Genomic DNA, 18,123 nt, shown 5'->3' on the forward strand with positions numbered 1-18,123 from the left:
ACTCTGCTTTTTTTTTTTTTTCATTAAGTTTATTGGTACATTTAAAGCAAATAATACAGTTACATTTACCATTGGGATCTTGTACCTCTACATGATATATCTTGGTTCTTGTTTTTCCCCATATCCCTGCCCTCCCTTCACCTGCTTCATTCACCCTTCCCTATTTACAATGACTTTGTTTCCATTTTTTCACAGTTTTTCTTTTCCCTTATTTCCTTTCCTCTCCCCTTCCCACTTACCCTTTAGCCATTTTCTTCACACCACTCTGCTTTCTAAATGCCATGAGTTGAGCAGCTTTCCTCTCCATTTCTGCCCTGAAGCCAGCTGAAGAGATTGAAAACTCTGAAACCATGATGTAAAATAAACCTCTCCTCCTTTAAGTTCCATATGTCTACTGTTTTATCCTAGTAATGTGAAGCTAATATAGAAAACTGGTGACAAAAAAGTAGTGTCACTGCTGTGATTATACCTGACCATGTGGTTCAAAAGCTTTAGGAACTGGTTTGCAGAAGCAATTTGGAAAGGTCTGGAGATACAGGGTACAGAATCCCTAGAATGCTGCAAGCAGAGATTGATGGGTGATTCTGGTGGAAGTTCAGAAGAACAGAGTGTTGGTAAGAGTGCAAACAGTAAAAGCTGCAGTTATGAGGTTTCAGATGGGAATGAGTGTAGTTCAGATGGGAACTAAACTAGAAGCCATGTATGTTACATATATTTTGTCTAAAAATTTTGGCCTAAAATTTTGTTTGAGGCTGAGTTTAAAGGTGACAGCTAATTGATCTTGGGGAGGAATTTCAAGGTAGCCTTACCTCCTAACTGTGACATGGATACTTCTAGCTACTTTAAGCAAGATTTACAGTAATAATCAGCAGCAAAAAAGGAGGCATAAAGACTTGATAAACTTGTGTTTTGGCCAGAAAAGAAGCATGTGTGAAGTTGAAGCCAAGGAGATATGGTTACTGAAAAGTATAATGTCATTAAAAAGAAATCAAGTACTTTGAACGAAGACAGGAGGAAAGACACCTTGAGGGCATCTCAGGAATCAGCAAGGTCCCCATCCATTACAAGCGGAAGGTATAAAATTATAAACTGCTGTGAAAGAGTTTGAGAAAAGAGCTCTAGGGCACCTTGCTCACTCATCATCCTCCCAAATGAAATGTTTCCCTGTGTTCAGCCATCCAGAAACTCAGACCTGCTGCAACACTGGTCTAAGGGGACCTTGCTATTGCTTTCACCGGTAGCAGACCACAGTGTTGTCCACATGATTATGCTTTTGCAGGCATGCAGAATACAAGAGTTGTGAGATCATGAAGGCTTCCACCCAGATTTTATTGTAAGGCCTGAGAGACCAGACAATGTGATAGAAGTCAGAGTTCTTGCCAGGAGCACCTGAGTGGGTAATGCATGATGCTGTGAGAGTGCAGCTTAAGGTGCCCCAAGAAGTTGGAGATGCCAGGAGCATGAAACATCTGCTGAGGAAAGTCCTGGACAACAACATTGCCTAAGAGAGGCAATGTAGGCTACAATGGCAAGACCACAAGGGCAGGGATGCCCAAACTCTTGGAGCTCACATATTCCACCATGTGCCCTATATACTGGAGATGGAGATGAGGAATTTAATGTTTGCCCTGTTGGGTTTCATTCTTGCTGTAGTCAAATTCCTATTTCCCTAGTCTTTCTCATTGGCATGTTTATTCTGAATGACTGTATCTTGGGATTATGTAACTTTAAAAAATTTGCACTATATAATACAACTGGGACTTTGCTTTGAGTCTCAGAAGAAACTTTGGATTTAGGCTTTTGAACAATGCTGGAACTGCTGAGACTTTGGGGAAGAAATTAGTCCATTTTCAGCTGTACATAGGATAATGACATCAAGTTAGTTGGAATTATGAACTTGTTATTGTGTTTATTTGGAGATTAAGTATGGTTTAATGCGTTCCCACTGGCTTGAACCACCAGTGATATATTCATGACTGTCCCATTAGGTGGTTTATACCACTGGTGGTACAAATGAATCTAATCACTTTTAGCAGTCTTTTTACTAATTAAATTAAAAAAGAGCCGCCCAATGGGATCATCATGCATGCATCACCAAGTGAGTCAAGCCACCCAACAACGAGACATACAAATTAAAGCCCCATTGTGAACATGTTAATATATGTTTGGGTGTTGAGCTGACAAGGGATAAGAAGTAATTATTATCTTGATTGTCAATTTGTTTGGTTGAGAGACACCTAGGAGTTTAGTAACATACATACACTTCTAGGTGTGCCTAGAAGACCCTAGGTGGGTCATGGGGGCATAGCCTTGGAAACTGTATCCAGTTACTGATCCCTTCCTTTCTGGGCTGTTCCCCTGCTCTCACTTCCAAGATGCTCTGAGTTGAGTAACTTTCCTATATTGTGCCCTTCCACCATGATGTTTTTGCCTTGGGGCCAACTGATCATAGACAGAAACCTCTGAAATAAATCTCTTTAAGTTGTACATATCAAGTGTGGTGGACTAATTAATGCTGCTAATTTTCCTGAAGAAGTTCCTTTTGGGGGTTTTTCTTCAAAGGAGTTTTGGCTGCAGTCTTCCTTTGGTAGAGTTTCAATCTTCATCTTCATTTTGGACGTGGCTTCCTGGCTCCAGTGAAGTTCTCTTAGCCTTCTGGCACAGATCCTTCAACCTGCTAGTCCAGAATTTCTAGCTCCCACCAATGGTCTCTGGGGCTTTCTGGTGCAGATCCTTGATACGGAGTTGCACAAGACATTGCCAAGGGCTACAGGCCCTTGACTGGATCCTTCGGGTCTCCAGCACACAGACAGATGTTCGCACTCTTCAACATCTCACTCTAGTGATCACTGACTAGTACGTTAGGTATTTTTTTTTCCAGCAACATAAAGCTTAATAATACACTGTAGAAGAAACATGAGCTGCTTCTTGGCAGTGCATTTATTGGTCCATGAAAGACACTGAAATGCCCTCCAAGGAAATTGTGGAAATGAATGTGGAGATTGAACCCATCATGCTGAGTATGAGCCAAGGCCCCTAATGACCTACTAAAGATATGGAATCCAAGCTCAAAGTGAACTTTTTCGTTTGTATGGATCGCTAATTGCTGTATTATCACCTGATATTTTGCTAAGTATAGCTTTCTTTTGTAAAGTTATGCAGAAAACTATGCCACAGCAGTATTTTCCAAACTTCCTTGACTAAAAACACTTTGGGAAGTATAATTCATTGGCAGGACATTAATGAGAACTCAGGAGACAGAATGAATCCCTAGATTTCATTAACAAAGACAGTGAAATAGTCGCATAGATCAATTTGAGACAATGATCAAAATTTGACTTGCAAATCAATTTTGAGACAAAACCAAAACAAATAATTTTATATTAAGAATAAATCATTGGTTCTGCCTATATAGTCAAAATGGCTATACTTCCAAAACTGATGTGTAGATTTAATGCAATCCCAATCAAAATACCAAGAGCATTCCTTAAGATCTAGACCAAACAATCCTAAAATTCCTATGGAACCAGAAGAGACACATAATAATAAAAGCAATCCTGGGCAATAAAAGCAAAGCAGGGAGCATCATGATCCCATCTAAGAAATTATATTACAAAACTACAGTGATAAAAAGCATGGTACTGGCACAAAAATAAACGTGTGATTCAAAGGAACAAAGTAGAAGAAACAGAAACAACCCTAGGCACATTGAGCTATTTGATCTTTGACAAAGAGACCAAAAGTATATACTGAAAGAAAGAGAACTTCTTTAATAAATGTCACTGGGAAAACTGGATAGTCACATGTAGAAGATTAATCCTAGGTGTATATACGCCATCATGAACTAAACTAAAATCAAAGTGGATCAAAGATCTAAATGTTAAAGCAGAAACATGTAATCTGCTAAAAGATAAACTAGGTAAAACTGGAAGACATACCTGTAGGCAAAGACTTTCTGAACAGAACCCCCGTTGCATAAGAAATAGTACTAAGAATAACAAACAGGATCCTATCAAATTAAAAAGCTCTAATGGCAAAAGAACCAACAGAGTAAAGAGAGAACCCACAGAATGGGAAAAAAATTTTTTCCAGCTATTCCTTGAACAGAGGACTAATATCAGAATATATAAAGAACTCAAAAAAGAAAATAGACTCCTCCAAATAAAAGACTCAATCAAAAAATGAGCAAATAAAATGAACAGATACTTCCTAGAAGTACAAATGGCTAATAAATACATGAAATGTTCAATAAATACAATAAATGTTCAATATCTGGTCATTAAAGTAATGCAAATTAATACAACATAGGGATTCCATCTTATACCTGAAAGAACAGCAATCATCAAGAAACTAAATAATAACAAATTCTGGTGAGGCCATGGAGAAAAAAGGAACCTTTCTACATTGTTGGGAGGAATGTACCCTAATACAACCACTTCAGAAACCAGTATGGAGATTCCTCAAAACACTAAAACTAGAAATCCCATTCAACCCAGCCATTCTCCTTTTAGGTATCTTCCCAGAAGAGTTAAGGACATCATATCACAGTGATGCATATACACCCATGATAATGGCAACACAATTTATAACAGTGAAATCTTGGAAGTGGCCTATATGCCCATCAACGAATGGATAAAGAAAATGTGGCATTTATATACAATGGAGTACTACTCTGCTATAAAGAAGGACAAAGTTGGGTCATTCACAGGTAAATGGATGCACCTTGAGATGACAATATTAAGTGAAATAAATCAGACACAAGCTTAAATATCACACTGTTTCTCTTGTATGAGAAAACCAAAATATAAATAAAGAATAAAAAAGGTAGATGATATGAAGTAGGGAGATATTTTTCAAAGTGAAAGGGAATGAGAAATGGGGGAAGAGTGGGACAGGAGAGAAAAGAAATGAAAATAAATTGAAGAAAGAAAAAAAACGGAACTAGAGCTTTTTCAAGTAGGAAAATGGGACTAATAGATGGAGGTAACAGGGAGGGAGAGGAGAGGTAAGGAATAAAAACAGAATTCAGATGTGTTATACACGCGTACCAACTCCTCATAATAAATTTAATCATTATATACTGCAAACATGTACTAATAAAAGGAAAAAAGAATAAATCATATATAATCAATTTTTTATGCTTCATCAAATTGTCTTACATGAAAACATTTTTGTGAATTTTTAAAGCATGAATGTGCCTAACACTGGATCTACAGCTACTGATCAAGTACAACATGTAGTCCATTCCTAAATTTTGTCTCTACTACATAATAATCTAAAAAATTCACATTTTCCAACAATTAAAGAACAATACGCTCTATATGTTTTGGGATTACTGAAGCAGGCTCTAAAATTCAACTGTTTTGGCCTAAATACATTATTTTCTTCAATTAAAAGACTACCTGTTTTTTAAAACTTTCTTCTTTCAACTCCAGATCTACCATGAACAAGTTTATAGAATATAAATATTTTTACAGTCAATCAAAGATAAATATAGGGAAGTGGTAAGCACATGAGGCAGGGACTGACCCAGAAGTACTATCAGGCTTCTTGTGGTGGCTGCCACTAGCGCAAGAGCCATGAAGGAGGCAGAAACCAGCCACTGCACATTTCTACAAGAGCCTTTCTTACTACTAGTAGAATTCAGCTAGGAATTTAAGAGTTTCTACTATTCTTCACAGCTGAAGCTGAGAGTCTGAAACCTTTATGCTTAAACTTTCTTCTAGACATAGCTCCAACTCCTTCAGGATATAAGGAAAAGAGATAATATTTCCAGATGATAGACCTTTGGTTTATAGGCTTCCTAATGAGTGGATTGTAATGACCATATTGTAGGAATTTGCCATAGTATGGCTGCTTTCAAATCTACTCATGTTCAAGATCAATGGAGGAGTTAAACAGATTTAGATGAATCTTCTTGTGGTAGAGCTTTAAGTAATTGCAGCAGCTCCTGATGAAGAACTCTTTTCTCATTTGCTCATTTTCAAATATGATCAAGATCACCAAAGAAGAGACCAGAGCCTCTCTGGTAATAATAATGGAAGAACCACTGACTGACAATAGCAGAATACTTAAGAATCATGGATAAGCTCCAGGAAAGAGAACTTTCTTCTTCAAAAGTATGTAACATAGAAGGGCGGGCTGTAGAAAATTATAAGAAATGGCAAAGATAACCTATATCATTAGTTATAAAAAGAATTAAAAGTTGCCTTACATCTGAAGGACCAAAAAGTTCAGAAGATCTACCTATAAAATTAGGCAAAGAGTCAGCAAAATAGAGTAAAATAGGGGCAGTGATGCAGATTTTCAAGGGACTAAATGAACGTGTTGATGTCTTATACTGCATGATTGTGAGAAAAGGAAAGTTTAAAAGGTGAATATTGATGAGGAAGGGCCACTTAATTCTGCAGTAGTTGAACAAATTACAGGTTATTGGTTGTCAATGGTGATGAGAGTGATTCAGCTATTATAAACGGTGGTGACTGTCAGCCTAAACAAAATAGGGAGCTCTAAACATATTTGTGCAGTTCCTATATATCATGGGAAAAATCAGTAGCTAAAAATGAGAATTTGGAAACCCAGACTTCAGTGTTTCATGACAATAGGAAAGAAGGCAGTTATATAGAATATAATGGGCCTTGCACAAATTCACAAGTACAAGTCAAGTTAAAAAACTACAAAACTGTGACTGCCTGCCTGTCTGTTAATAAGCTGACTACAAACTAGGTTTTCAGGGACCCATTTCTGCAATCTAGTCATCTCTAAGGGATTCTGAAGAAAAAGTAGATGTAGGAGATAGCAGTGCCTCAAAAAATGCAGTATAATGAAAATACTAAGTAAAACCCTGGACACAAATCTTGAGACTATGTCAGTTTCTGGAGAACCAGAACCATCTTCTGTTCAAGATTGTTTCAGCTCAAATGATGTCTTTATCAGATGCTCAAGAATACTGCAATACCTGAAGAATTTCACCATGAAGATAGCCCCTCCCTGAGGCAGTCCCACTAAAAACAGTTCTCTTTGCACAGAAAATGGAAAATTTGAGGAGTATAATCTTAATCCTGATGAAACAAATGCAAATGTTAGTGATAATGTAAGACAGTCCCCCATAAATCCTGACTGACTTTCTCAAAATGAAAAGTTTTATTTTAACACTTTCAAAACCGTGGCAGCAAAGGATAAGTCACCAATATTGGACATATGCCATTTTCCAAAGAGACTACCAATTAGCACATTACAAAAGAGGAAGATGATGAACCTGATGTTTATTACTTCGAATCAAAACATATGGTATTGAAATACAACAAAGATTGTCAGAGAATCCTATAGACAATTGTACTTGGGCTCAGCATCTTCAAAGAGTCTAAGACCTTGAAAGTTTAGGCAAATACTAGAGAGAAGCACTAAAAGTTCCATTTGGGGGGAAAAGACTTCCATATCCACAGAATTGTGTAAATGCCAGAGATTTTGTGGGACTAATATACCACCATCCTTGGGAAATTTGAAAGAAAAATTTAAAATCACAACAGACATACTAGGAGAGTTAAGTTCATTTTTTGTTTGTTTATTTGGTTGGCTTTGGGGGGACGTACTTGGGATTGAACTCGGGTCCTCACATTTGTAAGGCAGGTAATGTAAGGACTCGGGTCCTTACATTTGTAAGCTACATCCCTGGCCCAAGTTAGTTTTGATAAAGTAGGTTTACTTGCTAGATCAAAAAGTCCTTTAGATCCTATGAAGGATGGAGAATCCTTTTCATACTTTCTGTTGCCTTTGAATGATGGTTCAAAAGGCTCAAATAGTTGTTCTCAGATGGTAAGAGGACACCTGTGTGATCCCAAACCTGAAGTATTTGACCTGTTGTGGAAAGCTGAAGAACAGAAAATTTTGAATAGTTACTTTTGAAATGCACACCCTCCTGAAAAAGTAGAATCTTGGCACTGACAGAAAATTACAGATGCACTGACAACAGGATGGCAAAATAGGTTACCAGACAAGAAGAGATATTTCAAAGCTGGCATACTAGTTCTAGGCAGAACACACACACACACACACACACACATACACACACACACACTCCCAAAAAGTCTTCAACAAGCAGATGACAGCACTTCTGTAATAAGAATTTCTTTAAAATTTCTACTTTCACGACTTTACATGTACCACCAGTGTATACTGATAAAGATGATTAATGATCCTGTTTTCACAGATACATGAACACTGCTAGGGAGGAGGCATCAGGTGAAGAAGGCATTCCTATTATATAGAGGAATTTACCAAATATAAAGAACCATTATAGTTAAAAAACTTTAACAGGCAGAAACTTCAACAAATGCAAGCTGAAAGTAGGTTTGTGCAAATGTGGGCTTCGTGTGTAATAACTGCAGCATAAAACATATCCAAGGAGACACTCGTAGATGGAGACTACCAGAGTATCAGTTATAATTACCTTGACCCAAACTACTTTCCAGTGAGCAGATAACATGGAAGAGAACATCATTTACTAGCACTCTTGAACACATAGCAATAATATTTCTAATTGTGGGCACAGTTTGGCAAGGTACTCTGCTTTCCCAGAAGTGACGCTCACAGCATGAGAACTTCCTGAGCGTTCTTGTCAAGTACAACTCTGCATCACGGTGGTCTAGATCACTGGTCAGCAGCTGAACATTCCTGGTGAGCAAAGGGTTTCTCTGGTGAATTTTTCAGTGCCACCTCAAAGCATTTTCGGGTAATGCAAATGGTTAAGATGAAAATGGGAGCACACATTAAAGTGAGGATAAAATTTAAAGGTTTTAGAGAAGTTAGTCATAAGTATGATGATAAGATGTACATATATTAAAAGTTGAGTGGCTTTCAGTTCTGTGAAAATAGTTTTCAGCACAGAAATTGACTTCTTTGGACAAAATTTTAACCAATGATGGTGTTTGTTTCTAGGATCACTGTTTATACTCATATCTAATTTCTTTTAATTGCAATGAACAGCCCTTATTAGCATCAACAAAGCACTACAGGAAGCAATGTAAGCAGCAACTTAACTTGCTCCTTAGGCAGCTCACAGCATGTTAATATTATAAAATTATCACTCCAATATATTTAAAAATATGTTATATAAGATGATAATGTGATTTGTATAGTGAAAAATGGCAGTAGTAATAACTATAAACTCTCTAATTCACAGCACTATTAATTCCTTTAAAATACACAGCATTCTGCCTCTGTATTTAGAATTGTCACATGAGAGAAAACTGCCTAATATAAAAATCATATATATATGGTAATAATTTCCCTCTTTTGTAGTCTGAACAAGATCCATAAAATATTATGTTTAATTACTATTTAAATAAGTGATTAAATTTAGTCTTTAGAGTAAGCAAGGGTTCACATACATTATTTTACATTACCAGATTTTATTGTGCATCATTTAAAACACTGTATGTTTCTTTCTATTTGTGTATACAGTATGTTCGTGAATAATGTTCATTTGTCAGGAGGACTGTGATAAATAAATTATGGGATACTGAAAATTTATATTTTTGTAAAACTAAATATTATCACACAAGTGTTCTTATTAGGATGTGAGGTTCTACAACCTTTGAAAGTACATTTTAGTGGGTCAGGGATTTAGCTCAGTGGTGCCACTGCCTGACTCGTAAGTGCAAGGTTCCAAGTTTGATCCCCAGTACCAAAAAAAAGTACTTTTTAGCATAATCACAAGTCATGCAACTATCACTACTAATTTTGAAATATTTTTATCACTTCCAAAAGAAACATCCCCAAAAGAGGGAAGTGATGCTGCCCGTCCTCTCCCTCCAGTTTTTACAAAGCAATTTGTCTCCATGGGTTTGCCTGAGCATTTCCTATAAATGGAATTAGGTAATATGCCTCCTTTTTTGTCTGGCTTATTTCACTTAGCATCATATTTTCAAAGTTCATCTATGTAACAGCATGAACAGTTAACTTCATTCCTTTTGTATCAGTGAATAATATTCTATTATGCGGAGTATAAAATGCATTTTGTTTATTCATCAGTTGATGGACATTTGAATTGTTTCTACTTATTAGCTATTAGGAATAATACTGCTATGAGAGTTAATGAACAAGTTTTTGTGTAAAAGTATGTTTTCAATTTTTGTGGTCAAATTAAAATTTTAAGACAAAATACTTAAGTCAGACTTAGGTAAATGCTGTCTGGGTAGCAAAATTTAGATTAAATATTCTGTCTCTGTGTCAGTCCAGATCTGACTCTTGTATGAGCAGGGCCACACTGGGAGATTTCTGACTGATCTTTTTGGGCCCTAGCTTGGTCCCAGCAGGAGGTTTCTCTTCAAGACACCACCTTTACTTGGTGTCCAGGCCCTATTCTGCATTCCATAGAGTCTCCTGATTACTGCCTGTTCTCCACTCATCATAAGTCAGAAAGGGCTTTGAACAAAATCCCTGAGCACAGATTCTGGTCCCTAGTGCTAGAAAGATTAACAAATTATTTGTCATCAGTCTTCTCTCAACCACAGTAGGAAGCACAGCCAGCCCACACATGAAAGTAGGGGGCTTCCTGGGACTAGGGACATGTGTTACTTTTCTGTTGTCACTGAGCCAAAGTACCTGACATATAAAGTTAAAGGAGAGTTTATTTGGCTTACAGCTCATAGAGGTTTCAGTCCATAATAAGCTGGTTCCAAGGCAGAGTGGCTACTGGAAAAGAGGCAGAGGAGAAACAACATGGCACACACAAAGTAGCAAAAGCAACAAGAGACCTTAACAGCATCTTTCTGCCCCTTTTATTCTACCTAATCCAGACTACCTGGATTAGGGTGGTGCCAAACCAATCACTCTTGTGTAGTGGTTTAGTGATCACATGCCCATAAGCCTAGCATCACACATCTATGACTGCATGAGGCTTTGGGAGGACATCTAGACCCAGGACATATTATGTTGATGCTTGGAAAGTTTATGGTCCCTCACCCATATGCAGCAACCCTCTAAGTGGTTTCTCCCAATCTTCCCCATATATGTCCCTCTATTTGGAGGATTCCTTTGATCTATTCTGTCTTTAAATTACATCCTTTCACCTATATTTGAGTTTAACATTCAAATATACTACCTCTATTTTCTTATCTTTTGTGGCTCTATCTACCCTGAGGACAGGATGACTCATGATTGACTGACTGGATTGGGCAAGGTAAGCAATGAAAATTCCAAATACAGAAAGCTACTTTAGTATAAAACTTTGGAGTGGAAGGAGAGAGGTCACAAAAGTACCAATAGATAGTTCTCAATATTATCGCATCACAACAATGTTCTCAGTAATGTTAGATCATTTAATGACATTATTCCATGAATCTGATAATAACCATAGGTTCGGTATTTAGTAGTTTTATTAAAGACAATAATTAAGAAAGAAAGAAAGATATCCAGTAGTATCAATTTTTCTCCCACTGAATCCTATCACTGCCTGTGATAGGAACCCAGCCCTCAGTGGAACCCAGTTTGGGAAATGAGACATTCATTGCACAGGATGTATCTGTCGAGTTTGATATCATTATGTGCCCTTGATTAGATCAAACTGAGGTCTCAGAGAGCTTGCTATGTTTTAGATACAACAACAAAACCCAAATGGAATTGGTTATACTAACAAAGGTTTATTTCTCACTTGGCCATATGTCCCTGTAGGTTTGTCTGGTCCCCACTTGACAGAGTAGCCACTCTCTGGAACATTGCCAGCCGTAGAAAAAAGATAAACCACACATTCTGTGCCTTGCCAGAAGTAACACACATTAGCATCTCCTGTATGTCACTGGCCAAAGCATGTCCAAGTTTACAGGGTGGAGTGATCCTCTCCCATGGAGGACAACTACTGAATTTCAGTGAACAGTGAATAAGTCATCTACAGAACCAGAATCAGCAAGCTCCCCAAATCCTCACATACTACCTAAATTACGCTTCCTCTCAGTGAATTCTTTGGGATGTTTTGGGCCCCTTTGCATTGGGACCATTTCTCCTATTCAAGGCCATTTCATTCTACCCCACCTCGTTTCCCTGACTTTGTTTTGGGTTTTTTTTTTAATTGAGTTTATTGGTACATTTTAGTTATACAGTACAGTTACATTCATCATTGGGATCTTGCACCTTTACATGACAGATCTTGGTTCTCACTTTTCCCCCATACTCCTGCCCTCCCTTCACCTCCTCAACACTCCCCTATTTGCAAAGACTTTGTTCTCGAATAATCGGGCCTGGAGGTTCAGGCTTTTCCTGTCCAGAAGGCCCCAGGCTCCTGGCCTCCTTCTCAGCGATGTGTATGTCATTCTATTGGTTGTCCATTCTCTCAGATGTAATGCCAAGACCAGGAATGCCACCTGTGCAGTGGGTCGCACAGCTATGAGAGTGCTTTTGGGGTGGCCATAAAGTTTGAGCAGTATGTGTTTTTTCATGTAACATGAAGTTTTGAGTTAAACATATTTGAGAAGCTCAGTGACGCTATCAAAGGATCAAGCTTTCTCTTTTTCTGTCCCTCCACTTTTAACATAATGGATTTTGTGTCCATGTCTGTCAGTTCACTGCCTCCAGTGGCCACTCCTTCTCCAGGCCTCCCTACCACATCTAAGAAGGAAAAGAGGGAGGGACAATGGGTAAGGGCATTTCTTGATGAGAAGTTTTCCCATTTTTTTCAGGAAGTAACACTCTAGAGCAGTAGTGGTGAACCGATTGGCACACATGCCGCAGTGAGCTGTTTGTTGTCCTTGAAAGCTCTCAAAGTTTCGCCACCACTGCTCTAAAGCCTCCCTCTGACGATTTTTGCCTGTATCTCTCATTCATCTGAAGTGTGTTATTTGGTCTTCCTGGTGTAACAGAGGCTAGAGATCTAAACTTTCAGGTTTTACAGACTCTGTAGCTGAGATAGGTCAGGGAGAAGGAGCTGGAGGCTGAGTTTAAGTCAGCCAACCTGTAATTTGTGCCATTACCCAGTATGTCTTTGGCTGGTCTGTAAGTCCCCACGATGTCACCTAATTCTGCCCCCAGATTAAGCATCCACATCCATCTCCTTATGAAACCACATGATTATGCTATGGGAAGAGGTTGGTGTCCCAAGCTACCTTATTTGATGCCTCTGCCTTCCTTTCTTGGTGAACGCCCTAATGTCAAATGGTTTTTATCCAAGTGTGTGGAAGCCATAGTATTCTTTAGTGATTGAAATGATTAAAAAAAAGCCAGGCATGGTGGTACACTCCTGTGAACCCACCATTTTGGAGGTTGAGGCAGAAGTATCTCTAGTTTGAGGCCAGCCTAGCCTACATAGTGAGACCCTGCCCCCCAAAGAAAGCTATGTGAAAGAATTATATGTTTGATTTCTGTTAAATCTTAGAGGTTTTAACCTGACCTTTTATTTTTTTGCCATTTTTGTATTTTTATTCCATTCTTGGTTAAAGCTCACTTTTCCTTGGACTACTAGTTTACAGGATACTAATTAAATTTGATCATATTTAATATTTTATTCTCAATTTTACTGTTCACTATTTGACTTCCTAGTATGTAAAAATAAATCTCATGTGAATCATCGGCTTTTAAGAGAGTACTTAAAAACCTGACTGCACTCTTTCTGCAAGAAAATGGGTATCTCTAGGTAAGCAGAGAAGACCATTTTAAGTGATTCTTCTCTAAATAAAGAAAAAATTGCTTCCAAATAATTTGCTGGGTATTTCTTAGTACAGTAGATTCTTCTAGTGATGGGTATAGCCAGTTAGTCTAAAAATAATACATTTTTAAAATGGGATGGAAAAATATAAGAATCTATAAATTCAAATAGTCTACATGCTGAAGCCAATAGTTAACACAGGTTATGAGGAAAAGGCAAAGGCAAATGGGATTATTGTCAAGATACTTATGACTAATATTCTTTGGGTTTAGTAAGATACAGGAAAAAATGGAGACAGAAGAAATGAATTCATATCTCAGTTTCAAACAAAGTTCTACACACATATTTAAATTTGAATATTCAGTGTTTTCAGTGTAAACACAGTTATCTGCAATGTGCCTGTCCTCACCTGACTCTTGTAGTACCATCATGCCCCTTCTAACCTCACAATAATCACAGGGTTGTAGCATTGAAGACAGAAGAGAGTGCCTTGGGATGTCTCTCATCTACCATCTTCAGAGGAGGTCAAGGCTTAACAGACGCTGTCCTCAGATCTTCTGTCTATAGCTCAAGGAAGAAAATAAATCCTAGAAATAGGAGACCAAAGCGTTCACTTAATTTTCAGTTTGTAAACTCTAGATCAACATTGTAGCTAACCATGATTTCTAGAAAAGTTGCTAACACAAACTGAAGTCTTACTCTCTGCCAATTCCTCCTGACCACAAAAAACATACAATTAAAAAAAGAAAATTTTATTTTGAAATTTATATTCTTGAAAAAATCACCTACACAGGAAATGTCCTCTATAGAAGCCTTGAAGATAAAGCAGATGTGGAATCAACATGAAACCCCATCTGCACTTGAGGAGGGCACTTGGACAGTGGGTTAATTCCACCCACTCCAAATGATGCACTCAGTCTGCTGAATTTGCCGAGCTATACTCCAGGTTTATTTGTAGGTCTAATTCTTAAGGACTTAAAAAAGTAGAGCACTCAGGACCAGTGGCTTATCTCAATCAAGTATTTTGTCCCTGAAAACATGCAGAATTTTTCTGGGTGAGTCTAGGTAAGTTATGACCTTAGGTTGAGGTTAGTCTCAGAGCCTAAGAATATGTAACTGATGTCATTTTTTCTTTATCAATCTGTTTATTATAAACTTACTATTCATAATGTTTTCAAAGCATCTCTGAACTAATACCAATAGGTCATATGTTCAGTAGTCACCGATACATTAGCCATCTTATTACATTCACTTAGGTTAGGATGATCTTTATCTGTCAACAAATCAGATCAGAGACAACTACAGTTAAGAGTTAAGGATAAATGCCACAGGTATCAGGTGGTTTTATTATATTAACACTATATATTAACATTTATAATGTGCATAAAATTGAACTGAAAAACATACATTCCCATGTTTGGCTGTCATGACAGGTTTTTTTTTTTTTTTTTTTTGGTGTCAGGGATTGAACTCGGGTCCTTGCATTTGTGAGGAAGGTGGCGGAACCACTGAGCTAAATCCCCAGCCCTCGTGACAGATTCTTATATCTAGATTTAAATATTATATAAAATATTTTTATATAAAGCACAAGTAAAAGTTATGAAATATAGGTCTTTACAATTGGATTTATGGCCATGTGCATAATCAGAGCTCCAAGGAACCTTAGGAAACATCTAGTATATCTCCTTACTTTATAGAAAAAGAAACCAAAATCAGGGGCACTGACTTTCTCAAAGCACACAATAACCTAGTAAAAAAGCTGAACTGAAATATAACTTTTAGTCAAACACCCTTTCTCTATCACCATAAAGTTGGAAACTCAAAAATGTCTTCCTATAACTCTCTTAAAGATGGAATAATGAAAGCTCACCAAGGCAGATACTTCTGGCTATCCTTTGTGTACCACTTTATACCACTCCTTGCAGCTGGATGTGGCCATATGACTAAATTCTGGTCATGGAAGCAAGTGAGATAAAATCAAACATATGCTGCAGCTGTTTCTGAAAGCTTAAAAACTGACTGAGGTTCATGTGTCACCCTTCTTAAGTCCCTTTTCCATCTAACATGCAGCCTTGACAGGTGGAATTAGAGCCTCCATCTTCAACCATAAGGTGATTTTGGAAACAGATGTGGTGGAGTTACTGGACCTGAGCAGCTCTAAGAATTAATAATTTCAGGGAGCCATACCTGTCCCACATTGCCCACCTCCAGACTTTGACTAAAAAATAATAATGTTCAGCCATATTTACACCACCATTGTTTGGAGACTGTGCTCCAAATAACACTAACCCTTAGACATTTAGAGAACAAATAAAAGATTGTTAGGGAAAACTGGCCTTTCCTGGCGCCATTACAACCCCAGAAAAGAGGGGAGTCCTGGAATGAAGGAGAAAGAGGTTAGTAAGACAGAAAAAATAAAAGGCATCCGCTCCCTTTTTCTGCATTGATGCATTGTGGGAAAAACAAGGGCAGGGCAGGCTGTGAGATCAGTGCATCCTAAAGGACTCATTTCAAGTCAAAGCTCTGAGATTCAGCATATGTGTGACAGGACAGAAGGAAGGGAGGGAGGGAGGGAGGGAAGGAAGGAAGGAAGGAGTGAGCAAGAAAGAAAGACGCTGAGAGATCCTTGAAGGAGCAGCCTTGTGGTGGGCAGCAGCTCAGAGTAATGATGACAGGGCAACTGGGCTGGATCAGGGGAAAAGTTGGGTGCCCCCATGACCCCAACTACCCTGTCTACCTTGCCATGCTATGTGGTAGAGAGAGATGGAGTTCACAGAGGGGCATGGGGGTGGACACTCCATGGACCCAGCACTACAAGAACCAGGGGATCTGCAGTATGGCGAGGGCCTATATGCGTGGGGCCAGGTACCAGGAGTATTAACCACACAAAGGCTAAGTCAGACAGGCCTCCCCAGGGCCAGCAAAACAAAGTGCTGGCTCAGCGATCATCCTGCAGCCACAGCCTGTGTGGGTCCAGCACAGAGCAGTGCCCTTTATCCCTCTGCTATCATTAGGCCTTACAAAACATCGTCAATTGGCAGCCATTTTCAAGAGAATCAATGGAAAGAGGCTCTCAGCTGATCTTGGGAGGCATACACTGAACTTACCCAACAGGAATGACTCCAGCAGAGGCTGTCACACAATATTGAAAAATACTGTGAACATTTAAAATGTTTTAAAATTACAGTAAAAGATATAGCGCCCAAACAATAGAATAAGTGTGTTCAGAACAAGAGGGGAGTATTTTGAGTAAGAGTCATGGAAATATGCATTTTACTGTAATAATTTTTTAAAATTTGAACATTCACAGTATATGTTGATGACCGCACATGCCAACAGGCCAAATGAAAGCATACCTCACCCAGATTCCCACATTCTCTGTGAAATTTGTGGGAGAGTGTTGCTCAAAGTTAAATTTAAGAAAATTACCTGGACTCTGCACATCTAAATGCAGTAATGTCCCTGACAGCTCCTATGGCATCGATAGCTGTAGACTTTTAAAAATGAGAAAATTGTGCCAGGTATGGTGACACAAGCCTATAATCCCAGCAGTCGTGAGGTTAAGGCAGGAGGGTCACTGCAAGTTTGAGGCCACCCTAGGTTACACAGTGAGTTCAAAAAAAGCTTGGACTACATAGTGAGACCCTTTCCAAAAAAAAAAGGAGCGGGGAGAGAGAGAGAAATCTGAGTAATTTGTATATCTGCTGCCAATTCTGTGATAGGAAGGTGTGGTACTTTTATAATACTATGTCTTGAAGCACTGTGTTAAAACACTAGTGTTTACTTATGGGGTACAAGAGTACAACTTTTGTGGCCCTAATGTGAATTTATAAGTAGCAATTGTTTCTGCTAGGAATCAGACAAAAAATGTATTTCTTTCTTTGTTATTTTGGATACATCTGTGGTCCAGTTGCAACATCTGGAACCTATTGAATTTAGCTCTTCTTACAAACAAAAAAGATTTCTAGTATTAATTTTGTCTTTTATAGGGATGGATATTTACTTAAACTGGGACTGTTTGATATAAAATTCAGTGTTCAGTATTAGAAAAAAATATTTGTTTAATTTGTGGCATGAAACAAAAGCTTTGGTGATACTGGATTCTGGGGGAATTTTGTTTTTGCTTGGCAAATTTCACACAAATACCCATTAAACATTTGATGCACTATTAACAGAATAGCATTCCTTTTAAACAATAAGGAGAAACATCAAGAATATTTAAACGATTTTCAAGTTAAAACATAGCCAAGAAATCTTTTGTTAACTTTTAAATAATGTTTAAGATTACGTAAAAATTTCTAAAGCTAAGGCAAGATTTGTAATTTAGTATTATGTGTACTTAAAATTGTGTTAAACTTTACTTTGAGAGTATTTATTCTAAGATAAAAAATCAAATTCAAATTTACATACTACTGAATTAATACCAAAGTTGGTATCTCCAATGTGGAAGTTTATGTGTAGTGTAGCCAACATTTAAACAAAAAGAA

General features: G+C 37.9%; 1 pseudogene; it reads left to right on the plus strand.

The window, feature by feature from the left end:
• The window catches only part of LOC104854340, a 36,414-nt pseudogene extending 27,969 nt beyond the window's left edge, over positions 1–8,445 (plus strand).
• Positions 8,446–18,123: the final 9,678 nt, after the last annotated feature.

This window comes from Fukomys damarensis, unplaced genomic scaffold (assembly GCF_012274545.1).
Source record: "Fukomys damarensis isolate Sample0158 unplaced genomic scaffold, DMR_v1.0_HiC HiC_scaffold_28, whole genome shotgun sequence".
Lineage (NCBI taxonomy): Eukaryota > Metazoa > Chordata > Mammalia > Rodentia > Bathyergidae > Fukomys > Fukomys damarensis.